The following is a 17368-nucleotide window of genomic DNA, read 5'->3' as shown; positions in this document are numbered from 1 at the left end:
GTGGTATAAACATTGTAGTATGTACATAGTGTTCTTTTGTCAATTGAAGAATTTTTCCATATTTTGAAAGAGTGTAAATTTGCTGATATTTTCTGTTTTGTTAAGGTCTGTGTCATTGTGAACCCCAGGATCTGTTTGTCTGAAGATAATGGCAGTGCAGTACAGTTTGGTGTACTGTGTGTGTAATTGGTGTCAAATGGTGAAATGTTCTTTGCTCAAGAACTTGAGTGTTGCATTTGATACTGTTCCTTTCCAAAGGGGCCTAATATAGCTGTAAATGGTTAACTTTATCTGTAAAACTGCTGATTTTGAGAAGGACATGAAATAATTATTGTGGAATTGTAGTAATTTTCTGACTGTTCACTTGAATGCCTGTACTGGACAAGGCAAGGGAATCTATTGGCACAGCAGCCCCACCAAGACTGTTATTCACCAGCCGCCACTGGTCCAGCCTCCTCGGCAGATTTTCATTGTCAGGAAATTGGCTGATCGACTGCCGCTTTGCTTCATTAAAATTTTATCAGAAACTGTGAGAGACAGCCAAGTGGAAACCATTTGGAAAATTCAGATGGCTTTCAGTGAAGATTTTATTGGGATCACACAGATTAAAGAGCATTACAACCGGATTAAAGATGGCCCACAGTGACGGAGGGCGCGCCGTGCACCGAGCGACGATGGACAGGCTGAAATGACCAGATAATTTCCAAAGTGAATGCTTTGTTGATCCGGGACGTCATCTGACTACCAGAGAAATGGCAAGACAGCTGGACATAGCACTTTTTCGGCACATTCCACTGTTACAGTAGATTTTGTCATGAAAACAGGAGCGGAGGAATTCGCCACGGAGCCGCTCATGGCGCGGGACAAAAGCACCTCCGTGTTGGTCTCACAGGACATACCCTAACATGCCCAGCTCTTGCACCATTTGGAAGATTCAGACGGCTTTCGTGGCTTTTCAGTCGTGTGACTATCCGAGAAATTGTGGACAAGCTGGACATGCCACAACATGTCCTGTGAGGCTTCATCACGCCGTTGCTTTTTGTTGTGTGCCATGCAGCTCCGTCCTGACGCGCGAATTCCTCCGAACGTCTTTTCATGCCGAAAAAGTGCTGATGTCAAATTCTTCTGCCATTTCTCTGGTAGTCAGACAACGTCCCGGATCAACAAAGCGTTCACTTTGGAAATGAATGGCACATTCCACTGTTACAGGAGTTTGTCGGCATGAAAAGACGTGTGGAGGAATTCGCGCATCGAGACGGAGCCGCATGGCACACAACAAAAAGCAACGCCGTGATGAAGCCTCAGAGGACATGTTGTGCATGTCCAGCTCGTCCACAATTTCTCGGATAGTCACACGACGGAAAAGCAACCGAAAGCCGTCTGAATCTTCCGAATGGTGCAAGAGCTGGGCATGTCAGGGCATGTCCTGTGAGACCAACACGGAGGTGCTTTTGTCCCGCGCCATGAGCGGCTCCGTGGCGAATTCCTCCGCTCCTCTTTCCATGACAAAAACTCCTGTAACAGTGGAATGTGCCAAAAAAGTGCTAAGTCCACATTTTCTGCCATTTCTGTAGTAGTCAGACGACGTCCCGGATCAACACAGCCTTCACTTTGGAAATGATCTGGTCGTTTCAGCCTGTTGATCGCCGCTCGCGGCGCGCCCTCCGCCATTGTGTGCCATCGTTAAACCGGTTGTAACACTCCTTAATCTGTGTTATCCCCATAAGATCTTCACCGAAAGCCATCTGAATTTTCCGAATGGTTTCCACCTGGCTGTCTCTCACAGTTTCTGAAAAAAAATTTGATGCAGTAAAGCGGCAGTCGCTCAGCCAATTTCCTGACAATGAAAATCCGCCGAGGAGGCTGGACCACTCCTCCCACAAGGCCTGCTCACAGGCGAATGACGCAACCGACAGGCGTAAAAAAACTCACGCATGCGCACGAAGCTTCAAGCTTGGCTGATGCAAGCACACATGATTCAAATCCATATAGTTTTTGCAAAAAATAAAAAGTTTGGATTCTTTTCTAACAGACCTCGTGTGTATGTATGTATGTATGTATATATATATATATATATATATATATATGTATATATATATATATATATACAAGGTCTCTTAGATAATAAACCGACCCTTTTATTTTTTTTTTAACTACATGGATTTGAATGACATGCGATTACACCAATCATGCTTGAACCCTCGTGCATGCGTGAGTTTTTTCATGCGTGTCGGTGACGTCATTTCCCTGTGGGCAGGCCTTGAGTGAGATGTGGTCCCGCCCTCTCAGCTGAATTCCTTTGTTTCACACGCTGCTTGAGACGGCGCGCGTTGCTTTATCAAAATTTTTTCTGGACCTGTGAGGAATATCCGAGTGGACACTATTCGAGAAATTAAGATGGTTTTCTGTGAAAAGATTAACGGCTGATGAGAGATTATGGGGTGTTTCTGTCGGTGTAAGGACTTCCCACGGAGCGGGACGTCCTGCAGTGCTTCCAGGCGATGTCGTCGAGCTTAAAACATCCTAATTTAAGGCTTAATTCACCCAGGACATCGTGAGAGAACAGAGAAGATTCAGAAGAGGCCGGCATGAGGAATTTATGCGGACATTCCACTGTTTAAGGACATTTTTTTAATGAAAGACGTACGTGCAAATTCGCCGAGTCGTTTCCGTGATGACTCGGCAAATCTGTGTGCGCCGCGACAGGAAAAACACCTCCGTGTTGAAAACCATTTGTAGAATTCAGGCGGCTTTTAATGGCTTTCAACAAGTGAGTAACTGAGAAATTGTTTAACAGCTTGGGCATGTTCCAACTTGCCCGTTAAGATTTCCAACGGAGGTGTTCTTCCTGCCGCGACCCCCCGCGGTCGGGTCCAGCCCGACATGCGACTCTGCCCGCACGTTCTTTCATTACAAAATGACCGTTAACAATGGAATGTCCGAATAAACTCCTCATGCCGACTTCTTCTGAAAGTTCTCTGTTCTCTGACGACTTACTGCGTCAACAGAGCCTGAAATGTGGAAGTTTTCAACTTGAAACGGCGAGACGCTGCCGCCTCGAAGCGCAGATCGCCGTCAGGCGCCGTGGACCATCCTTAAAGCGACACTACCAGACCAAAATCTCTCATCAGCCGTTAAAATTTTTACCGAAAACCAGCTGAATTTATTGAATGGTGTCCACTCAGTTGTGCCTTACAGTTTTGAAAACATTTTTATCAAACAAAGCAACAGTCTCTGAGCCATTCCTAAACAATGAAAAAAATCGACGAGCGGGTGGACGACTCCTCACTCAAAGACTGCCCACAGGCGAATGACGTAACCGACAGGCGTGAAAAAACTCTCGCATGCCCACGAGGGTTCAAGCATGTCTGATGTAATCACACGTGATTCAAATCCATATGGTTTTTGAAAAAATAATAAGGTCGGATACTTTTCTAATAGACCTCGTATACTGACAGATGAAGGTTGATGCTTTAAAAGAGGGTGGTTTGTGTACTGCATTTGTACTGGGTAAACCCTGCAAGTTTTTGCTATAAGAGCTGTTTTGAATTTTACCTTCATAATAATCATAATAATAATAAATCACATGATGTAAATACATATTTTGGTGTTCATGGAAAATGCAGACTTCATACTGACAGAATTCAGACTCTCTTTAATTCCATTCAGAGGCATTTCTGAAAATTACTGGATATGTTCTCTCTTGGTTATTTATGACTATATGTGGTTGACAAGTATGAAATGAGCCTGTTTATCTTGATCTTGTATTGCCATATCTGCTGTTGCTCGATAACAGGCCAGTCAAAATCAGACACCCAAAGCTCTCAGTCTAGCTTTTAGCATCCTCCTCTCTGACACCTCCACCACAGACTCCACCTCAACCCCCAGGATAGAGCCAGATCTCCTGATGAGCATGTTGAGCCTGTTTGTGTCAGCTGCCTTCAGCCTGCTGCCTCAGTACACTTCAGCTTAGAAGATGATGCTGAAGACCACGGGTGATAAAACATCTGCAACATATTTCTCCAGACATTGAAAGATCTGAACCTTCTGTCCCTCAGAAGGTACAGTTAGCTCTGACCTTTCTTATACACAACATCTGTGTTTACAGTCCAGTCCAGTTTGTTGTCTGTTTGGACACCCAGGTACTTGTAGTAGTTCACAATGTCCAACTCTGTTCAACAGATGGTAACTGGGTTCAGACAGGTTTTCAGTCTTATGAAGTCCACCACCAGCTCCTTCATCTTAGATACATTGACCTGCAGGTGGTTGAGTCCGCACCACTCCACAAACCTGTCCACCACACTCCTGTACTCAGCCTCCAGGTTACTGCCAATGCAGCCCACAATGGCAGAGTCATACGAAAACTTCTGCAGATGGCAGGACTGTGACCAGAACCTGAAGCCTGAGGTGTAGAGTGTGAACAGAAAGGGAGACAGGATCATTCCCTGTGGTACCCCCGTGCTGCTCTTGATGGTGTCGGATATAATGTCCCGAAGCCTCACATACTGTGAGGTAGTGGGTAATCCAGGCCCCAGTGGAGCCTCCACCTTCATGTCAAATAGCTCATCACTGAGCAGGTCAGGCTGGATGGTATTGAACGCACTGGAGATGTCAAAGAACATGACTCTCACAGTGCTGCCTGCCTCCTCCAGGTGAGAATGAGCTCTGTGCAGCATGTATATGATGGCATCTTCCACTCCCCTGTTGGGCTGGTACATAAACTGCAGGGGTCCAGCAATGATTTGATGACTGTGCGGAGGTGCCTCAAGATGAACATCTCCAGTCACTTCATTACATGTGATCTTTGGGCCACAGGTCTGTAGTCATTAAGTGTATTTGGGTTCTTCTTCTTGGACTCAGGAACCAGACATGAGGTTTTCCACCTCTGAGATATTTCCCCCCTCAGACTGGTTACCACGACAATCAGTCTGGAATGCGTATCACATTCGTTACAAACCAGAACGCTAAAAACATGATTAGAAAAACCAAGTGGGACATGAAAGTACTTCATCAATCAATCAATCAATCAATTTTTTTTATATAGCGCCAAATCACAACAAACAGTTGCCCCAAGGCGCTTTATATTGTAAGGCAAGGCCATACAATAATTATGTAAAACCCCAACGGTCAAAACGACCCCCTGTGAGCAAGCACTTGGCTACAGTGGGAAGGAAAAACTCCCTTTTAACAGGAAGAAACCTCCAGCAGAACCAGGCTCAGGGAGGGGCAGTCTTCTGCTGGGACTGGTTGGGGCTGAGGGAGAGAACCAGGAAAAAGACATGCTGTGGAGGGGAGCAGAGATCGATCACTAATGATTAAATGCAGAGTGGTGCATACAGAGCCAAAAGAGAAAGAAACAGTGCATCATGGGAACCCCCCAGCAGTCTAAGTCTATAGCAGCATAACTAAGGGATGGTTCAGGGTCACCTGATCCAGCCCTAACTATAAGCTTTAGCAAAAAGGAAAGTTTTAAGCCTAATCTTAAAAGTAGAGAGGGTGTCTGTCTCCCTGATCTGAATTGGGAGCTGGTTCCACAGGAGAGGAGCCTGAAAGCTGAAGGCTCTGCCTCCCATTCTACTCTTACAAACCCTAGGAACTACAAGTAAGCCTGCAGTCTGAGAGCGAAGCGCTCTATTGGGGTGATATGGTACTACGAGGTCCCTAAGATAAGATGGGACCTGATTATTCAAAACCTTATAAGTAAGAAGAAGAATTTTAAATTCTATTCTAGAATTAACAGGAAGCCAATGAAGAGTGGCCAATATGGGTGAGATATGCTCTCTCCTTCTAGTCCCCGTCAGTACTCTAGCTGCAGCATTTTGAATTAACTGAAGGCTTTTTAGGGAACTTTTAGGACAACCTGATAATAATGAATTACAATAGTCCAGCCTAGAGGAAATAAATGCATGAATTAGTTTTCAGCATCACTCTGAGACAAGACCTTTCTGATTTTAGAGATATTGCGTAAATGCAAAAAAGCAGTCCTACATATTTGTTTAATATGCGCTTTGAATGACATATCCTGATCAAAAATGACTCCAAGATTTCTCACAGTATTACTAGAGGTCAGGGTAATGCCATCCAGAGTAAGGATCTGGTTAGACACCATGTTTCTAAGATTTGTGGGGCCAAGTACAATAACTTCAGTTTTATCTGAGTTTAAAAGCAGGAAATTAGAGGTCATCCATGTCTTTATGTCTGTAAGACAATCCTGCAGTTTAGCTAATTGGTGTGTGTCCTCTGGCTTCATGGATAAATAAAGCTGGGTATCATCTGCGTAACAATGAAAATTTAAGCAATGCCGTCTAATAATACTGCCTAAGGGAAGCATGTATAAAGTGAATAAAATTGGTCCTAGCACAGAGCCTTGTGGAACTCCATAATTAACTTTAGTCTGTGAAGAAGATTCCCCATTTACATGAACAAATTGTAATCTATTAGACAAATATGATTCAAACCACCGCAGCGCAGTGCCTTTAATACCTATGGCATGCTGTAATCTCTGTAATAAAATTTTATGGTCAACAGTATCAAAAGCAGCACTGAGGTCTAACAGAACAAGCACAGAGATGAGTCCACTGTCCGAGGCCATAAGAAGATCATTTGTAACCTTCACTAATGCTGTTTCTGTACTATGATGAATTCTAAACCCTGACTGAAACTCTTCAAATAGACCATTCCTCTGCAGATGATCAGTTAGCTGTTTTACAACTACCCTTTCAAGAATTTTTGAGAGAAAAGGAAGGTTGGAGATTGGCCTATAATTAGCTAAGATAGCTGGGTCAAGTGATGGCTTTTTAAGTAATGGTTTAATTACTGCCACCTTAAAAGCCTGTGGTACATAGCCAACTAACAAAGATAGATTGATCATATTTAAGATCGAAGCATTAAATAATGGTAGGGCTTCCTTGAGCAGCCTGGTAGGAATGGGGTCTAATAAACATGTTGATGGTTTGGATGAAGTAACTAATGAAAATAACTCAGACAGAACAATCGGAGAGAAAGAGTCTAACCAAATACCGGCATCACTGAAAGCAGCCAAAGATAACGATACGTCTTTGGGATGGTTATGAGTAATTTTTTCTCTAATAGTTAAAATTTTGTTAGCAAAGAAAGTCATGAAGTCATTACTAGTTAAAGTTAATGGGATACTCAGCTCAATAGAGCTCTGACTCTTTGTCAGCCTGGCTACTGTGCTGAAAAGAAACCTGGGGTTGTTCTTATTTTCTTCAATTAGTGATGAGTAGAAAGATGTCCTAGCTTTACGGAGGGCTTTTTTATAGAGCAACAGACTCTTTTTCCAGGCTAAGTGAAGATCTTCTAAATTAGTGAGACGCCATTTCCTCTCCAACTTACGGGTTATCTGCTTTAAGCTACGAGTTTGTGAGTTATACCACGGAGTCAGGCACTTCTGATTTAAAGCTCTCTTTTTTAGAGGAGCTACAGCATCCAAAGTTGTCTTCAATGAGGATGTAAAACTATTGACGAGATACTCTATCTCACTTACAGAGTTTAGGTAGCTACTCTGCACTGTGTTGGTATATGGCATTAGAGAACATAAAGAAGGAATCATATCCTTAAACCTAGTTACAGCGCTTTCTGAAAGACTTCTAGTGTAATGAAACTTATTCCCCACTGCTGGGTAGTCCATCAGAGTAAATGTAAATGTTATATATTGGTCAGTCACAGTCAGTCAGAGCTGCGTGTCGTCAGAGTGAGCTGCAAAAAGTTTGTACCTGAGTTTTCAGAGGTGGTGTTTGTAGTTGCCATCTGCCACGCCGGTGTTTGCCAACCCGGACAGTGGGAATACCACCTCAACCGGCAACTTAGCCCCGCGACTGGACAGCAACAACGTCCGAGGCCCGCTCAACGTGGTGAATTCACTGAGGCCACGCGCTGCGTCATTAGAGCCGCGCGTCACGAGTGCCGCTTCCCCGAGGCCTCGTGCAGCCACCGCGGATCCATCAGCGCGGAAACACCGAGGCCGCGCGGCACCAGCGCAGTGCAGATCCATCCCGGTGATAAACAACACAGGCTGTTAACATCGGCGATCGACAAGCTGCTCATAAACCGACCATGGGGCCTAAGAAGGTTCTGACAGCGGAGGAAGGTGACGATATTAAAAAATCTCTGGACTTTTTATCAGAGGAGATTTCTGTTGTGAAGCAGCAACAGAAATCAATCATGGATCTGGTGGAGGAGGTGAAGGCATTACGGCTCCAGAATGCCGAGAAAGACCGGCATCTGGTGCAGCTGGAAAATAGAGTGGCTGAATTGGAGCAGTACACCAGAATTAACAACGTCATCATCACAGGTCTTCACATCAAACCACGGTCCTACGCACGGGCGGTAACAGATGAGAGCGGAGGGGAGCCAGTGAACAGGAGGTCAGCTCTGTGGAAAAACAGGTTGCTGATTTCCTCCTATCTAAAGGTATAGAAATGGATTTAAATAACATTGAAGCGTGCCACCCTCTGCCCCGGAGAAATGACGGTGATAAACGAACCGTCATCATGAGATTCATCAACAGAAAACACAAAACAGCACTGTTAAAACAAGGAAGAAAACTGAAAGGGACAAACGTATTCATCAATGAACATCTCACCAAACGGAATGCCGACATCGCCAGGAAAGCACGCTTCTTGAAGAAACAGGGAAAAATCCAGCACACATGGACTTCAAACTGTAAAATATTCATCAAACTGAACGGATCACCAGAACAAGCAAAAGTCATGGCAATAAGGAACATCGAGGAGCTGGACAAATATGAACAATAGTGTTTCTTAAAGCGAGGATCTGGACAGATATGACCAATAAGGTATGAGGACACAAACACATCACAACACCATGACACAGACCAGAGGAACCTATTCATCTACTACCTATTCATCTACATCTGGAGACAAGAAGGATATAACTCAAAGGATTGCTGATCATGGAAAAGTAGAACTGAGAACATTTAAATACACAGACCACAATGTACTGGACTTGGAGCACGATATAGACCCAGACAATAATTTCTTCTCAAATATCAATGACAGTTGTTGCTATTATACAGATGAACAGTTTAATCGGATCATTAAAACGGATAACAAATTATCAATAATCCATTTCAACAGCAGAAGTCTATATGCAAACTTTAACAACATTAAAGAATATTTAAGTCAGTTTAAAAAAATATTTAACATAATTGCTATATCAGAAACATGGATCAATGAAGATAAAGGAATGGATTTTGAACTGGATGGATATGAATTTAATTGTGTAAACAGAAAGAATAAGAGTGGAGGAGGAGTGGCTGTGTATGTGGATAAGAACATGGATTATAAAATAGTAGACAATATGACAACTGTGATTGATAACTTATTAGAATGTATAACTATTGAAATATGTGAAGAAAAAAGCAAAAATGTATTAGTCAGCTGTATATATAGAGCACCAGGATCTAGTATTGAAACATTCACTGACTGTATGGGAAAAATGTTCTCAAAAACTAATCAAAAAACTGTGTTCATTTGTGGTGACTTAAATATTGATCTGCTCAATCCAAATAAGCATAAAATAACAGATGAATTTATCAGTATAATGTACAGTATGAGTTTATATCCAAAAATCACCAGGCCAAGCAGAATTACATCCCATAGTGCCACCTTAATTGATAATATATTCAGCAATGATATTGAGAATAACACTGTGAGTGGATTATTAATCAATGACATTAGTGATCATCTACCAGTTTTCATCGTTTATAATAGAAACCATCGGCGGAATCAGCCAGAGGAGAAAATAAAATACAGGCGAGTGCGGACAGAGGAAAACATGAACACACTAAAGAAGGATTTACAGGAGCAAAACTGGGAAAAGGTATACAGTGAAAGTGATGTTGATAGTGCATATGAAACTTTTTTACAAATATTTACATCATTATATGATAAAAATTGTCCAATTAAACAAGACTACAGAAAACAAAAAATCCAAGCTCGACCATGGATGACGAAAGGGTTACGAAATGCATGTAATAAGAAAAATACACTGTATAGAGAATTCATAAAACTAAAGACTAAAGAGGCAGAAAATAGATATAAGAAATACAAAAATAGATTAACTAATATTATACGGGTATGTAGGAAGGAATATTATAGTAACATATTATATAATAACAAAAACAATATTAAAGGAATATGGGATATATTAAATAGCATTATCAAAAATGGTAATAAAAAACAGAGTTACCCTCAGTATTTCATTGATAATAATGTCAAGAAGGAAAATAAGGATGAGGTAGTCAACGGTTTTAATAATTTTTTTGTAAATATTGGACCAAGCTTGGCAGAAAAAATTCCCGATTCCCAACCTGAGGATTGGGATAATAATCTCATAGAAAGAAATCCCTGTTCAATGTTCCTCACAGCAGTGGATGGAAATGAAATTATAGACATTGTGAATAATTGTAAATATAAAACATCTACCGATTTAAATGAAATTGATATGGTGGTGGTAAAACAGGTCATTGAATGGATTGTAGAACCATTAACATACATCTGTAACTTATCATTTCAAACCGGTAAATTTCCCAATCAAATGAAAATAGCTAAGGTTGTGCCGCTGTATAAGACTGGGGATAGACACCACTTCACAAATTATAGACCTGTTTCTTTGCTTCCACAATTTTCCAAATTATTAGAAAAGTTATTCAATAATAGATTAGACAAATTCATAAATAAACATAAATTACTTACTGATAGTCAATATGGATTCAGAGCACATAGTTCAACATCACTTGCATTAATAGAATCAGTTGAGGAGATTACAAACGCCATAGACCACAAATTACATTCAGTTGGAATATTTATAGATCTTAAAAGGCTTTTGATACAATTAATCATGACATATTAATCAATAAACTTGAACAGTATGGGATTAGGGGGTTGGTGTTGCACTGGGTGAGAAGCTACTTAAGTAACAGAAAACAGTTTGTGAAGTTGGGGGAATATACATCATCATGCTTGGACAATGCTTGTGGCGTCCCACAGGGGTCAGTATTGGGTCCAAAACTGTTTCTAATTTATATAAATGATATTGTCAATGTTTCCAAAATATTAAAATTAGTATTATTTGCAGATGACACAAGCATTTTTTGTTCAGGGGGGGATTTGCAGGAGTTACTGAGGAGGATCAGTATGGAAATGGGAAAATTGAAAATATGGTTTGACAGAAATAAATTATCATTAAACTTAAGTAAAACAAAATACATGTTATTTGGCTATTGTAATACAGATATACAGGTTCAGTTACAAGTCGAGGGGGTAGATATTGAAAGGGTACATGAAAATAAGTTTCTGGGGGTGATAATAGATGATAAGATAAACTGGAAGACTCATATAAAACATATACAAAGTAAACTGTCAAGAAGCATTTCAGTTCTAAACAAAGCGAAACATATTCTGGACCACAACTCACTCCGCATTCTTTACTGCTCACTGGTTTTACCATATTTACAGTACTGTGCAGAGGTATGGGGTAATACTTATAAAGGTACAACACAATCACTGTCAGTAATGCAGAAAAGAGCTATAAGAATTATTCATAATACTGGCTATAGAGATCATACAAATCCACTATTTTTACAATCCAAATTCTTAAAATTCACAGACTTGGTTCATTTTCAAACAGTACAAATTGTGTATAAAGCAATAAACAATTTACTTCCAGCAAATATTAAAAATATGTTTTTTAACAGATCAGGGGATTACAGTCTGAGGGGGAAATTTAATTTAAAGCATCAGTGGGCACGAACAACATTAAAAGGTTTCTGTATTTCTGTCTGTGGGGTGAGGATGTGGAACAGATTGGGAGTGGGGCTCAAGCAATGTCCAAGCATGAACCAGTTCAAACAGCGGTACAAAAATATGTTTTTTTTCTGGGTATAGGGAGGAGGAAGGGTAATGAGGGTTAGGGTGTTTTTGTTGTTTGCTTCGGCTTGTAAATATATAGTATTTTGTATGTAAGTAGGTATGTGTAGGTGTATATTTATGTTTGTGTATATATATGTGTATATATGTATATGTGTATATATGTGTATGTTGATGTGTATATGTATGTGTGTGTATATATATGTATATATATATATATTGATATCGGTTTAGGTGTGTAGGAATTTATGTGTATATGTGGCAAAGGGTATTACTGGTTGTGGGGAAGAAGGGGTAGGGATAAATAAGCTGATGCTTCACCCTACCCCTTTTCGGACATGTTGGGTACACAGTAGGAACTTTTTTGTTGTTGTCTTTACTGATCTATCTTGTAATTGTTGTTGTATCAAATGTTCGAAATAAACAGTTTTCATTCATTCATTCATTCATTCATTCATTCATTCATTCATTCATTCATTCATTCATATTAAGAAATGATCAGACAGAAGGGAGTTTTCAGGGAATACTGTTAAGTCTTCAATTTCCATACCATAAGTCAGAACAAGATCTAAGATATGATTAAAGTGGTGGGTGGACTCATTTACTTTTTGAGCAAAGCCAATAGAGTCTAATAATAGATTAAATGCTGTGTTGAGGCTGTCATTCTCAGCATCTGTGTGGATGTTAAAATCGCCCACTATAATTATCTTATCTGAGCTAAGCACTAAGTCAGACAAAAGGTCTGAAAATTCACAGAGAAACTCAGAGTAACGACCAGGTGGACGATAGATAATAACAAATAAAACTGGTTTTTGGGACTTCCGATTTGGATGGACAAGACTAAGAGTCAAGCTTTCAAATGAATTAAAGCTCTGTCTGGGTTTTTGATTAATTAATAAGCTGGAATGGAAGATTGCTGCTAATCCTCTGCCCCGGCCCGTGCTACGAGCATTCTGACAGTTAGTGTGACTCGGGGGTGTTGACTCATTTAAACTAACATATTCATCCTGCTGTAACCAGGTTTCTGTAAGGCAGAATAAATCAATATGTTGATCAATTATTATATCATTTACCAACAGGGACTTAGAAGAGAGAGACCTAATGTTTAATAGACCACATTTAACTGTTTTAGTCTGTGGTGCAGTTGAAGGTGCTATATTATTTTTTCTTTTTGAATTTTTATGCTTAAATAGATTTTTGCTGGTTATTGGTAGTCTGGGAGCAGGCACCGTCTCTACGGTGATGGGGTAATGAGGGGATGGCAGGGTCAACATGTCACTCCCGGTCTGATTGGGGAGGGGCCCAGAGAAAACTACAGAGTCCGACATTGTTTTTGCAAAGTTACACACCGATTTAATGTTAATTTTAGTGACCTCCGATTGGCGTAACCGAGTGTCATTACTGCCGACGTGAATTACAATCTTACCAAATTTACACTTAGCCTTAGCCAGCAGTTTCAAATTTCCTTCAATGTCGCCTGCTCTGGCCCCCGGAAGACAATTGACTATGGTTGCTGGTGTCGCTAACTTCACATTTCGCAAAACAGAGTCGCCAATAACCAGAGTTTGATCCTCGGCGGGTGTGTCGTCGAGTGGGGAAAAACGGTTAGAGATGTGAACGGGTTGGCGGTGTACACAGGGCTTCTGTTTAGGGCTACGCTTCTTCCTCACAGTCACCCAGTCAGCCTGCTTTCCCGGCTGCTCGGGATCTGCCAGGGGGTAACTAACGGCGGCTAAGCTACCTTGGTCCGCACCGACTACAGGGGCCTGGCTAGCTGTAGAATTTTCCACGATGCGGAGCCGAGTCTCCAATTCGCCCAGCCTGGCCTCCAAAGCTACGAATAAGCTACACTTATTACAAGTACCGTTACTGCTAAAGGAGGCCGAGGAATAACTAAACATTTCACACCCAGAGCAGAAAAGTGCGGGAGAGACAGGAGAAGCCGCCATGCTAAATCGGCTAAGAGCTAGTAGCTACGCTAAGCTAGCGGATTCCTAAAAACACGCAAAGTGAATAATGTGTAAATAATTTAGAGGTGATTCAGCAGAAGGAGTGCTTTAGTTAAGGCACGTAAAGATTACACTGGGAAACAAATCGTAATCTAGATAACTAGATCAATCTAACTGCGCAGATTAAACAGCTAACAGATACAGAAAAACACCGCTGTGCTCCGGAACAGGAAGTGATACAATACCGCAGTGAGAGCCAACCACCAGTAGAGGCAAGCAAGAGATAATATCATAAATATCTAAACAGCATCAGAAAAACAGACTGAAAGCTTACCAGCTAACGACTGGACAATGACCAGCCAATGATTTGGATATTTGTTGGTGTCAGAAAAAAAAAAAAAAAAAAAAAAAAAAAAAAAAAAAAAAAAAAAAAAAAATATATATATATATATATATATATATATATATATATATATATATATATATATATATAGTTTTCTGTGCTCTGGTCCCACATGATATCTGAAAGCAAACTTGCAACATTTCTACTGTGTTGGGATGTTGGATGTTTTCCATAAATTTGTGTTCATCACCATGTAATCTCTGTACATCCATCGGAGAGAGAAAATGTCAGAATGCTGATGTGAGTTGGCAGAGGTATGCCCTCTTTAAATGTCTCTCCAGTATACCATCTGTGTTCACTTTCTCAAAATGATTACACTGCAAATAAATTAGAAATGTTCTACAAAGAAATGTACCAAGCAACTCAGTCTGTTCTTACTTGCAGTTGTTCCTTAAAATTTAATTTACAGGGTTTTCCCCCCAAAAAAGTGCCACAAAATCATTTGACTCTAATTCTGCAAAGGCTAATCTGAATTCTGTTTCTTTTTTCAGACATCAAGATATATGTGAGGATTTTCTTCTGATGTAGTTTGGGACTGATCCAATGAGGATGTCGCTTACAACTGAGCAAAAAGTGAAACTGGTAGAATTCTACTTTGACCACCAATTTGATCGTGCAAACCCAACAACAATATCAATGTAATTTTGCAGTTCGAAGAGCTCCAGACAGAAAGACAGTATGGACGATATGAATGCCAAAACTCTTACAAACTGAGGTGGAATTAGAAATGAACACCAGAAATAAAATTCCCTGAGATATGCTTCAAGATGACATATGACAGATATCAGTATCCAAAAGTGTATAGATTTTCGATAGTGGTATTTTTGTGGTACTATTTTTGGGACACCCTGTACAATTACATGACTTAGAAAATGCTTGGGGCTCGCTCCATTTGCTGTTTAGGATTATGTATCCCAATTTATATTATAATAGCCAAGTGGCCTCTATGTGTGTATATGTGTGTGTGTGTGTGTGTGTGTGTGTGTGTGTGTGTGTGTGTGTGTGTGTGTGTGTGTGTGTGTGTGTGTGTGTGTGTGTGTGTGTCTTTGATCACGGAAAAATGGGGGAGAGCTGACATTTGCTGTTTGGTATTCTTATGTATTTTGGGTCAAGGATGAATGCTGCAAAAACAGAGAACTGATAGGACTAATATTTTTGGGAGAAATTAGCCATATTAGCTAACAACATTGAACACTGGATGTTGTGCTGCAATGCACCAAGGGAGTTTGCAGTTGTGGAGTTTTAAATGTTGTTATTGTGGTTCATGTTAGTTTAACACTGTTGTTAGTGTTATTGATTTATTGTGTTTTGGAGTTCATTTAGTTTAGTCAGTTTAGTTAAGTGTCATATTGCCATTACCATGAGTGAAATGTGTAGTAGGTTTGATGTTTTCTGCCACCATCTCTGTTTATGGGTGTGTAAAAATAAAAGCGCCTGCTTGCAGCAGAATGCAGAGAAGACAAAAAGCTCTTCATGAGTGCCTGTGTGCATATGTGCATGCATGCATTTGTGCGTGTGTACAACTTAGATCACAGACAAACTATGGAGAGCTGACATTTGCCATTTGATATGCTCATGTATTTTGGGTCAAGGATGTCCGCCACCAAATCGCAACATTGGTAGGACTAATATTTTTGAGAAACGATGGATATTAAATACCAACACTGAACAATGGATGTTGATAATTACATTGTGGACTCACACGCCATTCCAGCAGGTGGTAGTAAATCATCTATACATTAAAAGTGTGTGTGCATGTGTATGTGATTTTATTTCGTAAGTCCAATGTAAGTACATAATATATTTGCAAATATGTTAAAAAAATACATGAATGACACAAGAAAGTGCAAACAGTTATTTGCATTGTGGCCCATTTAAAAATCAAATGACAATATAGTAGTAATAATACAATTAAATAAAATCAAAATAAAATTAATAATTATAACAGTGTGTATATGGTATAGGTGTGTATATACTCTACCAGAGGCCTGTGAGTTTGAGGGTTCTGCACAGTATCTTAGCTCTTCCTTGGACTGCACTCTTCTGGACAGAGACCTCTGATGTTGTGCCTGGAATCTGCTGGAGCCACTCTTCCAATTTGGGGCTTACAAATCCTCATGCTCCTATAACCATTGGGACCACTTTGAACTTTAACTTCCGCATCTGCTTCAGTTGCTCCTTCAGCCCTTGGTACTTCTCTATTTTCTCCTGCTCTTTCTTTCTGTCAGCTGGGATTGCCACAGCAATCACAACTGTGGCCTTGTCAACCACCACTTTGTATGACTGCTGTTTGTCTGTCTGGAATTTGAAGTGCCAAAGGACATTATCCCTGCCATTCTCAACCACATTTACTGGTGTCTCCCATCAGAATTGGGGACTTCTTATCTGTATGTGGCACAGATGTTCCTGTACATGATTCCCGAGCCTTTTTTGAACCTCTCAGTATTAGCTGTCCCAGTTTGCAACATCCTGCATGTGTTGGGCTATCACTGAGGAACATAGCCTGCATCTTGGGTTCTGTCTGCTGTGATAGACTCCTGCCTCTATGGATCTGGAACTTAGGGCTTGTTCTTTCACTGCCATGATCAGAGCCTCTGTGCTGTCCATCAGCCACTTCTAACCACTGGCAGGTATTCTTGATTTTAGCCTCTTCCTCTATCTGTCAATGGTATATCCCATGAAGGAGCTTGGTCTTCCATGATATCTCCTCCTCCTGCTCCGTATCACTGTCTATCTTCAGCTGTCTGAGGCATTCTTGTAGCAGCTAATCTTAGGGGAGCCATATTTCTGATGTATTCTGGATGCTCCTCTTCTCATCCTGGAAGGTGGCTCTGACACTCACTAATCCTAGCCCTCACTCCTTCTGTTACTCACAGAGCCTCAGGGTACTGGACTTTGCATGGAAACTGCTATGCATTGTGAGGAGTTTTTGTGTCTTGACATGAGTGGCATCTATCTCCTCCTGTGGCCAACGTATTGTCCCAGCTGGCTCTCCTGACTGGTGGGGCATATGTATTCATCATTTAGGTCTCATTTGTACCATTGAGCTGGCTCCTCAGCACTTGTTCCACATTCTTGTGGTATTTGGTTGTGGCTGACCTTGT

The sequence above is a fragment of the Thalassophryne amazonica genome, chromosome 1 (assembly GCF_902500255.1).
Source record: "Thalassophryne amazonica chromosome 1, fThaAma1.1, whole genome shotgun sequence".
Classification (NCBI taxonomy): Eukaryota; Metazoa; Chordata; class Actinopteri; order Batrachoidiformes; family Batrachoididae; genus Thalassophryne; species Thalassophryne amazonica.
Note: the sequence above shows the minus strand (reverse complement) of the source record.